This window comes from Opisthocomus hoazin, chromosome 4 (genome assembly GCF_030867145.1).
Source record: "Opisthocomus hoazin isolate bOpiHoa1 chromosome 4, bOpiHoa1.hap1, whole genome shotgun sequence".
Lineage (NCBI taxonomy): Eukaryota > Metazoa > Chordata > Aves > Opisthocomiformes > Opisthocomidae > Opisthocomus > Opisthocomus hoazin.
In genome coordinates, this window is record NC_134417.1 from 47,012,282 (window position 1) to 47,027,793 (window position 15,512).

General features: G+C 44.2%; 1 protein-coding gene across 2 annotated transcripts in view; it reads right to left on the reverse strand.

Annotated features, from left to right (window-relative positions):
* The window catches only part of SH3BP5 (SH3 domain binding protein 5), a 52,994-nt gene that overhangs the window by 20,014 nt on the left and 17,468 nt on the right, over positions 1-15,512 (reverse strand). The gene's annotated exons all lie outside the window — the stretch shown is intronic.

The window sequence follows — 15,512 nt, forward strand, 5'->3', positions numbered from 1 at the left end:
AAAAAAAGTTCTCCAAGATGCTGCATTTACAGACCACCTTCATCTCTCCTGAAGGTTTTAACAAGGCTCTCACGATATCCAAATCCCCCTCTGAACAGTCCTCAAGTAAAACGCCCACAACCCACCTTGCAGGCTGGAGCCACCTCCGGTTTTCACAGCTGAGCGCCAGCCCTCCAGGGTCCCTAACGCAGCATCAAGCCCTCGCCCATTCAGCCCAAAAAGGGAGAGCAGCCAATAAAGCAGAAATAATGCCAGTCATACTGCAGGTTTCAGTAGTACTGTGGTGACAGAAGTCATCACAGAGTTCAGCAGTCTGCAGTGTTGCACTTTAGTACCAGTGACAAGTCTCAAATGTTAAAAATAGGTGACTCTACAACAATCAGAAAAGAATATCCATAAACAAATTACTGGTGTTGGCTGGGTTTTACTTGTTTGATTTTTAGTAAGATAGAGATGTCCTCTCTTTATAGTCCAAACTGAATGACTAGCAATTTTAACATTCAGGCTTTCAAAGACGCAGGCTTCACATTGTTTTCCTTCACCATAAATTTTTAATTTCTGAAGCTTTTGTGTTCATTTTCTGTCGCTTAACTGTATCAGCACTTTACTGCTCTAGAGCCCTTCTGAGGTTGACGCACAAATATCTTGTTTAGCTCAACAGTAAAGTCTTTACCTGGACTTTTCTACATGTCATATTTCATAAATTTCTATTTAAAGTAGCATTTTTGAGCTGTTTTGCACTGAAACACCACCCTTCAAATATAAGCAACCCCTTCAATTAACTGAACATCCAGCACTGTGAAGACAGTTTTCATTTACACTTCAATGATTTTTTAAAAATAAACTGGAATTACTCAATTTATACCCATCAGAAGTGTCTACGACCAGACATGACTGACAGAACAAAATAATGAATACCACTTTACATGTCATGATATACAGAGAAGAAGTCTGAGGCTGAAACAGGGGAACGGACTCTGGCATACAGAATACTAAATTGAGGAAGATGAAGTCTTACGAATAAAGGAAGAGGTTTTAGTGTGAAGAAATGGTGGTCATTTGGAAAGTGGCTAAAAATCCCTGATACAGAGTGGGAAATAAATAGAACAATGGTGCATTTCTCCAGCAAACAGGTGGCTACACCTCTTCGATGCCAGCTGCATCAGATATCTTCACACTTCAAACATGACAGTTATTTGTAAAGGTAATGGAAAAAACCCTTCCCTGCCTGCCTCGTGGAAGGGGAGACGGACTCCTAATTTAAACACAAGTCTCAAAAGGAAAATAAAGCACACTAAGTTTCCCCCACAATGTCCTGAAATAGCAGCAAACTCTTCCTACTTCCTTCCCCCTTTCAAACAGAGAGGTATTTCACCCCAAAGTGACCATGGAAAAATAGTTCTGTGTCAGAGGTCCTTCAGCGATTAGCTGGGGAGGGAAATCAAAAGTCATCACAATCAGCGCAGTAATTTCCTTCCAACCAAGGTCCTTGATGCACTTCCTTCTGAAGTGCCTGCTGGTGTTTTCCACAGCAGAATAATTCATCTAACGGTACCATTTGCTGCTTTCAGGCAGCTTACACACCAGCCTACTTCAAGCTTTTGTGAAGAGCCAGGACATTCAAGTATTAATTTCCATGCAGGACTGCACATCCCAAAGCAGCACAGAGCTTTGGGCCAATGTTACTGGATAAACAGCATCCAGGTGTAAATTCATCGTTAATACAGTCTCTTAGAAAGTCTAAGAAAATAACCCCACACATTACATCTCCTCATCACCCCAGTCACCAGTTGCCCGTTTCAAATGTATACCACATTTTATACATTCCAAATAAGCCTGACTAAAGAATATTTTAATTTAGCCACTAACCAAAGCCATGGTACCCATCAAGCACAACAAAGCCATTGAGGATCTTTAAACAAGGCTCAACCTAAGCTTCCAACAGCTAACACAAAAAGAAGCCTAAATCTTAATTCCCAAAACATCCTCTGCTGATTTCTCTGAAAATTCACTTTTCTTTTTTCTTCCAGTAAGTTTGACCTATGCTCAGTCAAGGGCTCAAATGCAAGTAAAGGCCAAAAGTCTTCCATAAAAGTAGTTTGAGATGGGATTTTTAAAAAGTGAAATAAAACGCAAGACTCCAGTAAGAGCCTGCACCAAATACTGCAGAACACTGTTGAGTATGTTGGGAGGAAGAGCAAAACTTACTTTCATGGAAGATCCTACAAGAACTAGCCAGGTCCCAATAACTTTCACGCAGTAAGGCCGTCAAATTCTAGCCCCAGTGAAGGCTTCAGCTCCGTGGCTGCCCCGCTGCAGGAGCGGGCCTGCCCGCACAAGAAGCTCCTTACAAACGCAAGCAAACAGATCGGTGACCCGTTCCTAGCACAGGCAGAACCGCACTAGCAAGTAACTGCTTTCGAAACTCCAGTAAAACCAGATCCCAGGGGCAATGCGAGCACAGGAGAGGTACAGTTTTCTCATTGTTACGGCATCAGCACTTCAAAGTTTCTGTTGGCACAGATACTCGGGTCAGGGATCAACACATCTAAACCAGAAAAAAGTCTGTAGAGCATCAGGAGCTGAGTTACTAAATCCCCACGGTAAATAACATTTAGTGGTAGCTTGCAGTACTAGTAGGTCTTCTGATGAAGCCTCTAAAGCACAGTTGCCTGCACAGTAGGAAAACGTTCTTTATGATAAGAAAACCATAAGCTAAATTTACAATTCAGCTAGATTTCTACTTGCACCTGGACTTGCAGGACACAGGGCTGAAGCTGTTAACAGGCAGGTCCGTAACTCTGGCGATGTTCACCTTCATGCTCCCTAACTGTGTGGCCAAATGAAAACCCAAACCAAAACCGTACTTAAATACTCTCTCCCAGCTGTATTTGTTGAATGCTACTCTGCAATGACAGTTTGGAAACACTGTTTTGGAATGTAAACTCTTTTTGGTTTAAGCAAAAGAGTTAGTCCAAACAGCAGTTCAGCTTCAACAGTTATCTGAAGACAGTCTACGGTCTTTTATTTTAAGCAACTTTATGAAAGCCTAGGAAAGAAAAAAGCCAAATGCTATAGTAAAGAACGGTATGTCAGTCGTTAGAGAAACATCGACAGGTTTGTGGTTTTGCTGATGTGAAAAAGGATAGTCACACACTTTTTAGTTAGTACAGTTAGTCAACAATTAACCTTCATTTAAAACCCCCTCCAGCACGTACAAGTTGTTCTGCACTATCACCGACAGACTGCTCTCACGCTCACAGCCTCGAGCCTGCACGTCACTCAGTTTGAGGGAAGAGAGAGTAGCCATCATCTTCGTGTGCTTTTAAAACTATAGAGAACAACAGGAGCTCATGTCTCCATCCAGCCTCCTGACATTGCCTATGAACTTCATCGTTATAGACTGTGGCTGTTTCTCTCAAAAGAGCAGAATTCAAAATTCAAATCAATGACTGAAAAGTAGGTTATTTTGCTTTCAAGCACAAACTGGTGTTCAAGTTGAGAGAGGTTTAGCCCTGGGGTAGCACGAGGGAAAATGTACCAGGAACGAGGACAAAAACCTCCGAGGGAGGCTGGAGGCCAGTGGGATGTCACTTTTCTGCCTGTCACCCATATCACTGGTGCTTAATGGAGTCTAACCGATATAAAATTGAGCATCTCTTTCAAATAAAGTCAGAAGGAGCTAGGCCAGTGAAATGCCTTATGGAAAATGAGAAAGCCTTGACACCCCGGGGACTGGGGAACCTGTGCCGCAGCTCCCAGTGCCACAGTGACCAGGAGCTCATGGGGCCTCATGACCAGTGCTTTCTGCCAGGAAATTCAGCTGAATGTCTTCACCACTAAAGACCCTTCCCCTATTAGCGTCAAATATAAAATGGGACCCCTTAAGAAATGCAATTAAGCAGCCACAGATATCTCGGTTAAGGAGAATCCCACCGTAACAGCAGTCTCTGTCACACTGTCTGCACAGAGCACCAACTACTTCTGCCACTGCTTTCATCCCCCCTCTGCAGCTCAGTACTCTACAAGCAACCTGCTACAAACAAGCCGCCCACAACAGTAAATCCCTTTCCTGCAACAAGAGTCCTGCTCTGCCCACTCAGCCCCCTCCTCTCCCCCTCTCCTCGTGGCCAAGAGCTTTCTCTTTGCCACCATCCACCCTGCGCTCTTCCGCACAGGGCTTCTTCTCTCGCCAGCTCATGGCCGCCGATCTCCCTGGCTCCGACACGTGCGGCCCCGAACTTCCCAGCCAGCTCCCAAAGACTCAGAGGTGACAGGCAGTAGCAGCACTCACTCGCAGAAGTAAACGGAGCACTGCAATACACAATATGTCAACTTCTAAAATAATCACCGATGTAGAATTAAAGGGGTACTGACAGGGTTCATAACTGCAAGCTATTAATGTATTCCAGAAAGGAGCTCAGTCCTGACAAATCCCTTTTGGGGGGATAAAAGCTGCACCCTCATGGGCAATCCTCTGCTTGGTCTACACAGGAAGGCCTTGCACAGAAGGGAACCATGCACAACAGCTGGATTATGTTTTTAGCTAAAGACAGCAAGGAAACAAAAAAATTCTAGGCCATGGCAAGCTAACAGAAGAAAACAAAACCAGGCGCGTCTTAAAATGCAGTCATTCTTCTAGAACTGGCAGCAGCATACAGACAGATTTTCAGGCCAGCACAGACGTATCTGCTTGTCCCCTTTGAAAGCAGAAAACCCTGTACTCCTTAATGATGAAATTCAATTTTCTGCTTAGTCCACATAGATTTTATGGCCCCAGTCCCTCCTCATAGCCAGAGCCCTTGCCCAATTGACCTAACAGAGGATTTTTCCCACCCTACCACACATAGCTTGAATCTTCTGAATCAACTAAGACGTATACTCCTCTTCCTCATTTCATCTAATCTCCAATTATTGTTTTTGCCTACCCAGTTACATGGCGCTGCACAGTACCACGGACACCAGAGCACGGTACAACACAGCTACAGCATTCCTCCGAGGTTAGCGGACATGTAATCCATCCTGGTAGGTGCTGCCCAGCCTCTGACCCATGAGCACATATGCACACAGCTAGTGGCCAAGCCAGGTTGCCAGAAATAGATGCAGAGGGTACATTTTGTGGGGCCAAGCCTGCTACAGAGTCTCTCTCTTCGGCCAGCCTCCCTCACCATGGGGCCAGAGCACAAGTGCTGGTAAATTCATGAAAAGGGCATCACTAACACAACCAGCAAATTTCCCATTAGAAACAGCAGTCAGCAAAGATAAGTTATTTTAAAGTATTTACCAAAATGTCTTCTCATTTGTCCAAAATGTCTTCTCATTTGTCCAGGTGAACCTCTCATCCCATGCTGCCAAGGTCTTAACACCCACTTTATTTCAGAATCTCTGCGCTATTGCCAACAGAATGCATGAACAATCTCTGCTTAAAAAAAAAAATCACCATAACCTAGAGCGTGAAGGGAACACACAGCTGCTGCTCAGAACAAGGCACCGGGACATTGCATGCTGGCCCAAGGCCTTTGCTCTAAAAAGCGCTTGTTTGTTACTGTGAAACCAATGTCTCTCCCACTCATTAATCTTTAAAACAATAGTTTAATTGCTACCAGAAAACACATACTTGCTTACTACCAAATAGATAATGATTAACTGTGTTCCAGTCACATTCTGCAGAAGGAAGCAAGTTTCAGATGTTTCCATTCTGGCCCCCTCTCATTCTTTTAACAACATCCCACGGTTAATTTGCCGTGCAAAGTACAACAGGGAACATGTTTTAAAACAGGAACCTTCCTCCATCAGTCACCCACTGTTACCGGAAAGTGGCAAAATAATTCACTCTCTAAAACTGGAGTTTGGAGTTTTAGAAAGCGGGCATTCTTTATTGCAGCGCTGGACGCACAGGGGATGGCTCCGCCCAAATGTGCATACTGAAAAGACACAATTACTAGGTATTTATGCTATGTTAACATACATATTCATTACATTCCCGAAAAATGCTTGTCATATTCACGGTTCTTCCGAGAACTCATTAGTATATGTTAATGTCTTTCACGCGTGTCTGTTAGCATCCCCAGGTGGTCGTCGGGGGTCTTCAGATGAAGGCTTATACTCTTCATCGCGGTGTCCGCTGATTGACCTTTGCTTCTGTGCAAACTCAGTTCTAAGATCAGGTATATCATGTCCTTCAAGGTTGCTTTGTTACAGTCTTCTGGTCACTTTGTAGCCTCCTTATCTTCATGGTCCTGCACATCTGCTCTCCCAAGGCCAAGCTGTCTAAGTGGGGTTATTCAGTAGTGTCTTACCTTACAACCTTCCCAAGTATTCACAAGGAACCAAGACTTGCTGTTGTTTTAATTAATCTGTTGTGCAATGATTCCGAGACCTAAAGTGATAACTTTTATCTACATCTGCCACATCTGCTACGTTCGCTACATTCACAGGTATCACCACCAGAGTTGCCGCAGCACTGCCTGTCTTCAGGGATCACTCTGATCACAGTGACTGCACCACAGCATCTGGCACAAGCTTCTGTCAGGGAGAAGGACAGCAGGATCACCACTCCTTGACCACGGCATACCTGTCTGGACCGCCACTGCAGTGGGTTTGGTAATTCAGAAGCCTACAAGGTGAAGGCAGTTAAGCACTCGCCGTAGCACTCACATAACTAGCCGCTGAGTGCTGCTATTTTGGCTCCAGTTTTCCTCAACCTGTTTCAACGCAGCTGGCAGGCAGTTACAAGAAGAGCAGCCAAGATGTCAACACAAGGGCCCATAATGCTCAACATCCTAACCACCACCTCGATGCCAGCACAGCTGCACCGCCAGCAAATCTGTGGATGACATTAAGTTAGAGGAGGTGGCTGACAAGGCAAATAGCAGAACCTCAACCTAGATGGACCTTGAGAAACTCAACTGGGCCAAGATAAACCTCATAAGGTTCAACAGGGAGAACTGTGGAGTTCTGCACCTGAGGTGGAATAATCCCATGATCAGCACAGATGGGAAGATCAGCACAGATGGGAATGTCAGCCCTGCCGAAAACGACCTGTGCCTTACAATGGCTGTCAGGGTGAAAAAGCTGAGAGGGTGCACTCTTGTGAACAAGGCAAACCATGTCCTAGGCTATGTTAAGAGGGCCACGGCTGGCCGGTCATGGGAAGTTATCCGTCCTCTGACTCGGTGCTGGTGAGGTTGCACGCTGAATACTACATCCAGGCCCCTCAGTTCAAGAGGGATGTCAAGACAGGGTCCAGAGGCTTACAATGACTCCTACAAAGAGTAATGAGGGATATGGGCTTTTTCAGTCTAGCAAGGAAGAGACTAAGGAGTAATCTGATTAGCTGCCAGCTAAAATTTGAAGGAGAGCTGCAACGATGACAGAGTCAAACAAATGCTTCTCAGTAGTACTGGATGATAACATGGAGCAACAGCCACAGATGGCAGCTTGGAAGTTCAGGTTGCACATTAAAAAAAATCTTCTTACCAGGAAGGCAGTATGACCCACAGACAGATTACAAATGTCCATCTCTGGAGGTTTTCAACACTTAGCAATGCCATGGTTGATGCAATCCAGCAACAGTGACAGTTCTGCTTTGAGCAGGAGGTTGGATGAGATTACCTCCGGAGGTCGGATCATTTTAACCTCCAGAGGTCCTGTACAACCAGCATTTCTATCAAATACCAGCATTTTTTCTTACAGTTTCTCAAAAAACAAAGAACATTGCTGCAAAAAATTTGCAGTGATGCTGAATGTTCTCCTAGATTCCCAGACACACACATTTATTTTCTTGAATAATCAGAACAGTGATGCAATTGGGGGGTGGTGATTTTGTTTGCTTTTTTTCAGGACCATGACCATCCTTTCCCCTCTCCCTTTGGACTAAAAACTCCAAGCCAAACCAGAACTGAGAGGTAGTAAAAAAAGAGAAATCCCTTCTTGCTATAGGCCATGTACAGATGCTTATAAACAACTCATAAAATCCAAAGCCTCAGGAGTGACCTCATTTTGGCAGATCCGTGAGGCTTTTTGTGAGCTATATATTAATCTATGATGATTGTTTGCATTACTGACAGAAAATACAGTCTCTCACGAGTCTGAAACACGCTTGTATTCTTTAAGTTGTTTATTGAAAAGCTATAAAATTGTATACAGGTTAAAATTTGCTTTTTGAAAAGCAGATTCGAAGATTTTTATTTGGGTGGAGAAGGTGAAAATAAGCCTTGCTAAAGCATTTTGGAGCACAAACCATTTCCTCCCTGCTGCATAAGTAATGAAATGCCAGTGGAATACAATGACCAGATGTCTCTCAGTCTCTGCTTTTGATTAAGTGTCTTGTTCTTGTGCTGGGCTTTTTGGTCCCATCCATGCATTCACCCCTCCTAACAGCTTAGTTTTTATAGAACTGACCTGACTCCTGGCTCTGTTTTATTTTCTGGTAAACTTGTAGTCTATAAAAAGGCCCAGGAAATCAGAGTAGACCTACAAAGCATGTTCTGAGAGATACCTCGTTCTGTGCTAAAGTTAGGCGGTATGTATAACTCCCTCAAGACATCATCACAAGCCATATTCCAAGAGACAAGCAGTTCAGGGCACAAACAGCAGCTCACTTCACTAGCTACTTCTGTTACCAGCATACAGACAGTTGGTCTCCTCAAAGACAGAATCCCATCTCCCTTCTCTAGCAGCTATGGAAGGAAATGAGAAAGAAAATATCTAAACATACAATTTCCTTAAGTGGTGTTAATGCCAATCCTGGACTGGACTGAACAATCAGCTGCCAGCCCTTTTCTCCGGTGGCTCCCATCTAGGCTGTACACTAGGATCCTGTGGAACGAGGGCAAGAATATCATCTCTGAGCCAATCGTCACCACTGTGCACTCAGTCATTTGAAACCTACTGGACTCACTGCTGGTTTTAATCGATCGAGCTCCTTGCTTCACAGGAGTGGGGAGGCGATGCTCATTTGGGCACAGAGATTACATGGAAGATACTACTACACCAAGCGTTTTGGCCCTCCCTCTTTTTTCATGAGGTTGTTGCGAGATGCTGGTCTGCTTGGAGCTACTCACGCTAATTAACAAGTCTATGGCACCAGAATATGACAAATTGTTCATCCTAACACCATCCAGACATAGCCTCCTTTGGCACTTGCTGCCATCTGCTTGTTAGTTGTGCACTTGTTTGTGGCCAAAATTATAAATCTGCTGCCTTTTGGAAGAGGGGATCATAGAATACGTCCAGGATTTTCTCTCCAAGGTAATATACCTTATTAAGAGAGAAAAATATCAAGAGAACCCTCACCCTCAACATGCACCTGCATTCTCAGGGCTCAGGCAGTGACTCAGCGACTCTAGGGTTTACAGCTGGTTTCTAGGTTTACAGAGGCTCTGCATGCTCATCTGCACCGGTCAAATATAGAAGCAAGGAACAAACTCCCACAAATACACACTGCAGGATTTACACAGCCTGCCTTAATGGATTTTGCTAATCATCCAAGATAATAAATGTTCAGCACATACACATGCAACAGATAAATTCAGGAGAAACACCAGGTCGTTGTCTCACCTAATAGCCACCAAATGCTTGTTCGCAGAAGTTTCCAGAGGGTTGGCATGGAAATGGCAGGCTGGTTGGGAAAGCACGTCTTGCGCATGCATGGACACTGACATAAGCAAAGAAAAGGCGCATGGGTAGAAGTTTCACCTCAGTGATGGGCTGTTCTGGACAAGTTCTCCCAGTCCCCAGAAAGCCTCACACCCACGAACAACTGCCCATCCTCAATAGCAGGGACACGCTCTGAAAGAAAGGCCCAGGCTGACTTGTACATCTCTGGCAGCATGCTCACAGCTACTTTTGAGACAGTCATTTTCCTAAGGCACCTGTTGAAGATAATTAATCTATTGACCGTTCAAAAATCTTTCCTCATGGAATTATACATGTCTCCATGGCACGTGAGACTAACAGGCTTGCTTCACTTAAAGGAAAAGGTCGGAGGTGGTGTCCTGGACAAACAAAGGGCTAAGTCCATTCCTTGAAGGAAAAGGTCTAAGTAGCAGCAGGAACAGACAAAATTTCAATTTCATTGCACAGCACTAAAATCCTCCTTTAAGAACAAACCATTAGCACCCTTTACTAAGTGAAAAAACAAATATCAGAAGCAGACATGCTAAAGAGGATAGACATTTTGTCCACATCCTGACAGTGAAATTTGTCTTCTAACAGTAGAAGTGCAAGTTTGCTGCAATTAAGAAATACTTTTCTTACAGAAACTGAGTCAATACAGAGCCGTTCCCACACATGCTACAGAGAAATTCAGATTCTTCAGATAATCTTTTCCAGCAAGAGCAGAGAAGAGCTCATAAATTTGTACTGTTTTACTAGAAGACATAACGAAACACACCCAGAAGGCAGAACCAACATCCATATCAGATTTGGTTTGGCAGCAGCCCCCAGCATAAGCATTTATCATTTCATAATAAACTCCCACCTATTGAGACCACTGTACACAATAAAGATTGGGGTGGCTGAACAACTTCCTCGAAGTTGCAAGACTTGTGCTGCCTTCAGCAGTCATCCCAGAGCAATTACCATGCAAAAGAGGTACATAGGATATCACACCCTGACCTCAAGTCACCCAGGCTCAAATGCCAGCTACTGTTTTTAACAGATGATGCTGTCTGTGGCTTACAATCTCTTGAAATAGCCTTTACTAGTGTCCAGAAAAGACTAGGAGAGGAAATGGTAAGAGAGAACAAAGCAAGGCAATCTTTCCTTTAAATTACCAGTTTTTCATATGCTGTAGATTGGCCTTTTGGCAACAGCTATGCAAGGTGCTACAGCTATGCAAAGGAACCCACAACCTAAATCTCTTGGGTTTTTCCAAATTGAAGATGATGCAAAATATGTTAATCATATCTTCAGACAACAGCAGAGGAAAAAGGAATTAATCTCTATTTTCACATCCAGCACCCTTTGAGAACTTCTTACACCTTCCTGCCATTTCCAGCAACTGCCATTGCATCTGTGGCTAAGCACAACAGCCAGATCATCTGTATCGCTTCTTTCTGCCCAGGTCAGCTGACATCTAACAAAAAACCCCTAAAACTTTCCTGTCCCGGCCCGCTTCTTGCGACTCTAAAGAACAGAGGGCATTTCTACACCAACTTACCCCAGTATTCCAACATTTCAGACCTAATTGCCCAACATTTCTAGTGTTTCACAACAGAAAAAGAACAACAAAAAAAAAACAACATTCTTGAAGGGTAGGGAAAATAATTAAGTCATTACATTGTTGACAATTACTGTAGAGGAGGTTGAACAGCTAGCTGGCTTTGTACTGCTGCCATCCCCCATAGCTGAAAACTGATGGATGCTGTGTGGGGCGGGAGAAAGAGACACCAAAACAACAACAAAAAAAAGCATAATTTTTTTAATCTCTTCTAGATGAATTCTTCAAAACACTTAGATGAAAACAGTATTTTCTTCTACTTCTGGAAAGAAAAGCAGAAGAGGGAAGAACCTCTGATTTACCATCTACAGCGAACAAATCTAAACAATGGAGCCCTCCAAGGCACGTCTTCTACTAACAATGAGAAGACCAATTACATTTTTTGCATCAATAGCTTACACAAACTAATCATCCATCAACAGAACAGTACTCATGCAAAATGAAAATGTAGGATGTATAAATACCAACCGAAAATAACTAGACCTGTTTACTGAGGCACAGAAAGCACAGACAGACACAGGAGGTCTTTTAGAGGAGGCACATGTAGGCACAGAATTTATCGATACAGGGGTTTCAACAATCAACTTGCTAAAAATTAGTTCCTACTATCCAAAGGTGCCAAGAACACAGTATTCGCAGACGGTTTTGGTACAGATGCCACCCAGTCTGTAGGAAATACAAGTAACAGAGCACTACATATGAATCAGGTAAAGATTTTTTTCAGTTCATCTGTGAAGAAGCAGCTGTTTGTGTTCCCAAACACAGGGCTGACATCCAGCTGCGCAGGATCAAGAGGACCAGTCACACTGACCTACTATCCTGCATTAGCAGGGTTGATGGGAAGACAAACACATTCAGGAGCTTTCCTTCACAAATCAGATCTTCGGCATAATTTTCCAAATCCAAACAGGCAACATCTGTTATCCTCTCAGCAGCTTAAGGACAGCTAGTTTGAGACACTTGAATATCACACTGCTCAGCCAGGTGACAGAGCCAGAACACAAATGTGTAATTATTTACTTAAAGGCCTCAAAGAACAGCGCTAATAAATCAGCCAGGCGAAACCCAGCTGGTTGACCCCGGCAAGTCTCCCTGAGCTCCCTGCTTCCTAGGCATCATTACAGCTTTGGCCTGAAGAAAAATGTAACAGACCCGTAACGCAAGACTTGAAATATAGTTCTCTGGCTTGAAGCGCTCTACTGGAGGAAACTGAACACACCGAGCACAAGCTCCGTCTCGCAGCAGTGAAACACTGAGCCATACAGATTTGAATGCCGGGTAGCGACTCCTACACACTACTCCCAGGATTTCAATCACAACTGTGCAAACGTGACAAGAGAGCACAAGAGGCATTCCATCAAATTTTGAGCGTGGCAAAACATTTTCTTTACTTAACCCAACATGCATCCTACTTTAGAAATAAAGTTTACGCAACTCAGTGGATTCCCTGGTGGAAGACCAGGAAGTGACTCCTCACCCTCAATAACAAAAACACTGATGTCAGATCCCCTTGCTTGGCTTGTTTCCTCTTCAGACTGGTGCCTGGCCCCACAGCCAGCCACATACCATGTGGAAAGGGAGAAGAATACACTGACAAGGCCCCTCAGGATCACAGCAATGGGAACTCCACATTTCACAAGAGGACTGACGTCACATCTACATGGTTTCCCCAAGATTTACTGATGTGTTTCGTAACAAAAAAAATGAAAGAGTTGCTGGGAAGAAGGGGTTCGGGTCTAGAGCAGGTCCACAGGGAGCAGAAAGGGAAAAAGGACACACAAAGCTTCTGAGGCCATCAGGTACAACTGCAGCCTCCATGCTTCCTCTTTTCAGGCACCACTCCTTGCACAGCTCACCTACATTTCATCACCTACATTTCACCTCCTTACCTTTTCTTTACAGCGCTGGGCTCCCCGATCGCCCATGTGGCAGCTTCCGTGCCTCCTTTCCATTTGGAGCACACAAGTCATCTCTTCCCAGGCAAGGCTCGTGCTGCCTGCCTGCCTCCCTCCTGTGCCTGGCCTGCCCCAGCACTAACTGAGGCCACCACGTCAGCCCCCACCACACAGACAAGTTTGACCACCAACAGGTAAGTCCCAAGTCCAGGAAGGGAGCTGCTCCCCTGCCTCTGAGCAACCTCTCCACCCCACCAGCCTGAGCAATCCAAAACCAAAATCACAGCCATTTTTGTACAGTTGATGTACACAGCTGGGGAGCAAGCTGCTTCTCACACCATTCACCCCACCTTCCTAAACCAGAAATGGTTACCTCCTCTACCCTCACACTATTGTGAGGCTCCCCCCAGGAGCCACCACAGCAGCTTCAACACAGCATCTTCAATTAAAAGGGCAAACTATCAGCACGGGCAGACCACAAACAGCATAGTCTACACTGCCAGCCTAGATTGGTTATTGCAAATGGCCAGAGGAGCAATGTCCATACAAAATACCTTCTGCTGGCTCCACCGCCACAAACATGGGTGGAAACAAGGGTATTTAGGAGCCTATGGCAGTTAGTGACCCCATGTTGACAGGAGTTGTCCTCGTTTGATAGAAGGGGCACTTTTAAACACATCACTTTCTACTGCTTTCTCCATGTGCAAGATGAACAAACTGTAAGAGAGACCAGAATTAACAGCCCATTAGCAGCAGTGCTGCGCAGACAATCATTGCTTACCAACGATAACACAGCACTGAACTATAGCCACAGAGGGCAGTCAAGTGCTCTGGGTGTCTGCATTTTTTCTTAACAGTTGCAAGGATTTGTAGGTTTGTCAAAGTCGATTTTCTAGTTTCTGGATCCTTGCTTTGAAAATGTGAATCCACCAGAGAGTTTTTTAGCTTCTAAACAGTTAACCAGAAACACTCCTTCAGCCAGGCAAGGTCAGTTGGTTGTTTCACTGTAACTAAGCCAATAATTTTGCTTTTTACTAGCTTCATGGCAAGCTGCCACAAGTCTGTCACAGTCCTGCTGACATTTAATTTTTGCTTCTCAAGTTCCCTCTCCCTCCACCTTTTTTGCCAAGATAAGCTTACCAGATAATACAAATCAGTCTTAACTCCTTGTTGACTTAAACATGAGCATCAGGACTTCAGCTCATAAAAGTAGGATCAAAAAGGAGATTCTTTAAGACATGGCTACCTCCAATATATCGATGGATTACACATCTAGTGCCTAGGAACCAGAGGGGAAGACCTGGATATCCACCGCTGTTGGACTGGGACCCAAGAGCTGTCAACCACACTCAATGCTGCCCTCCTGCCCACAGCAGAGCCAGCTGGTGCTGTGATCCAATTAGCTCTCACTTACTGAGCAAATTTGGATGGGAAACTCGGGTACTGCCGGAAGCAACACTGGCAAGGCAACACTTCCAGTTCCTAATTAATTTTTAAGGGTGACTGGCAGTTTTGAACCTCCAAGTTATGTGAATTTAAAAAGCTTTTGTCTCCTGAGCTAAGAAAATTACCACGTGTAACTTTCCACACTTGCCACACTGTCAGACATCTCAAGATGAACATCTAGAAACCGAGACACAATGGACACGTTGGAAAGTTTTGTTCATTTATAGGCATTGCAATCCTGACTTCTGCAAAGAATGGTATCAGTCTCATCTGCTGAGGAAGAATCTTCCAACTAGGCAAGCGTGCTTTTATCTGCTTGCACTCCTCCCACCTTCACCATCAAGTGGCTCAGTTCATGTTCAGTTCCTGTTCTGCAAGATTACAGGAGCTATTTTCATCCTGATTCATTTTGGATGCAAGATTCATTGAACCACTTGATGCAGGATTCACTCAACTTTCAAACGGCTAAACAACCCAGGACAAGATGTCCAAAATCCCTCTGCATTCAAGGAAGAGGCATGTCAGAAGGCTTTTCACATGCACCTACCTCTCACCACTGACCACTGTCAGTGACTAAGGGCCGAAATTATTATCTTAGACTAGACTCTAAACCCTGCTGCACCTAAAGCTAATCAAGGTGAATCCTATACACCCACCTTGGTCTACTGGTGTTCACTATGAACTTCTGACCCCACCGGTCAAATCCAACCAAAATTCACATTTGAGAGAAGAAATGATTTCCCAGTGGTAACTGGGATCTCTTAAGTTTTGTGAAGACAGGCAAGACGGAGATCCAGGGTCTGAATATCTGAAAGATCATGCCTAATAATTCCTTGCCCTGTCAGCTGATTTCTTCAAACAGATGTGGCAATCCAGTATAAAATATCAAATGAGAGAAAGATTATTAATGAGGCAAGAGGAAGTAAGTCTATTATATAAAAAGCTGA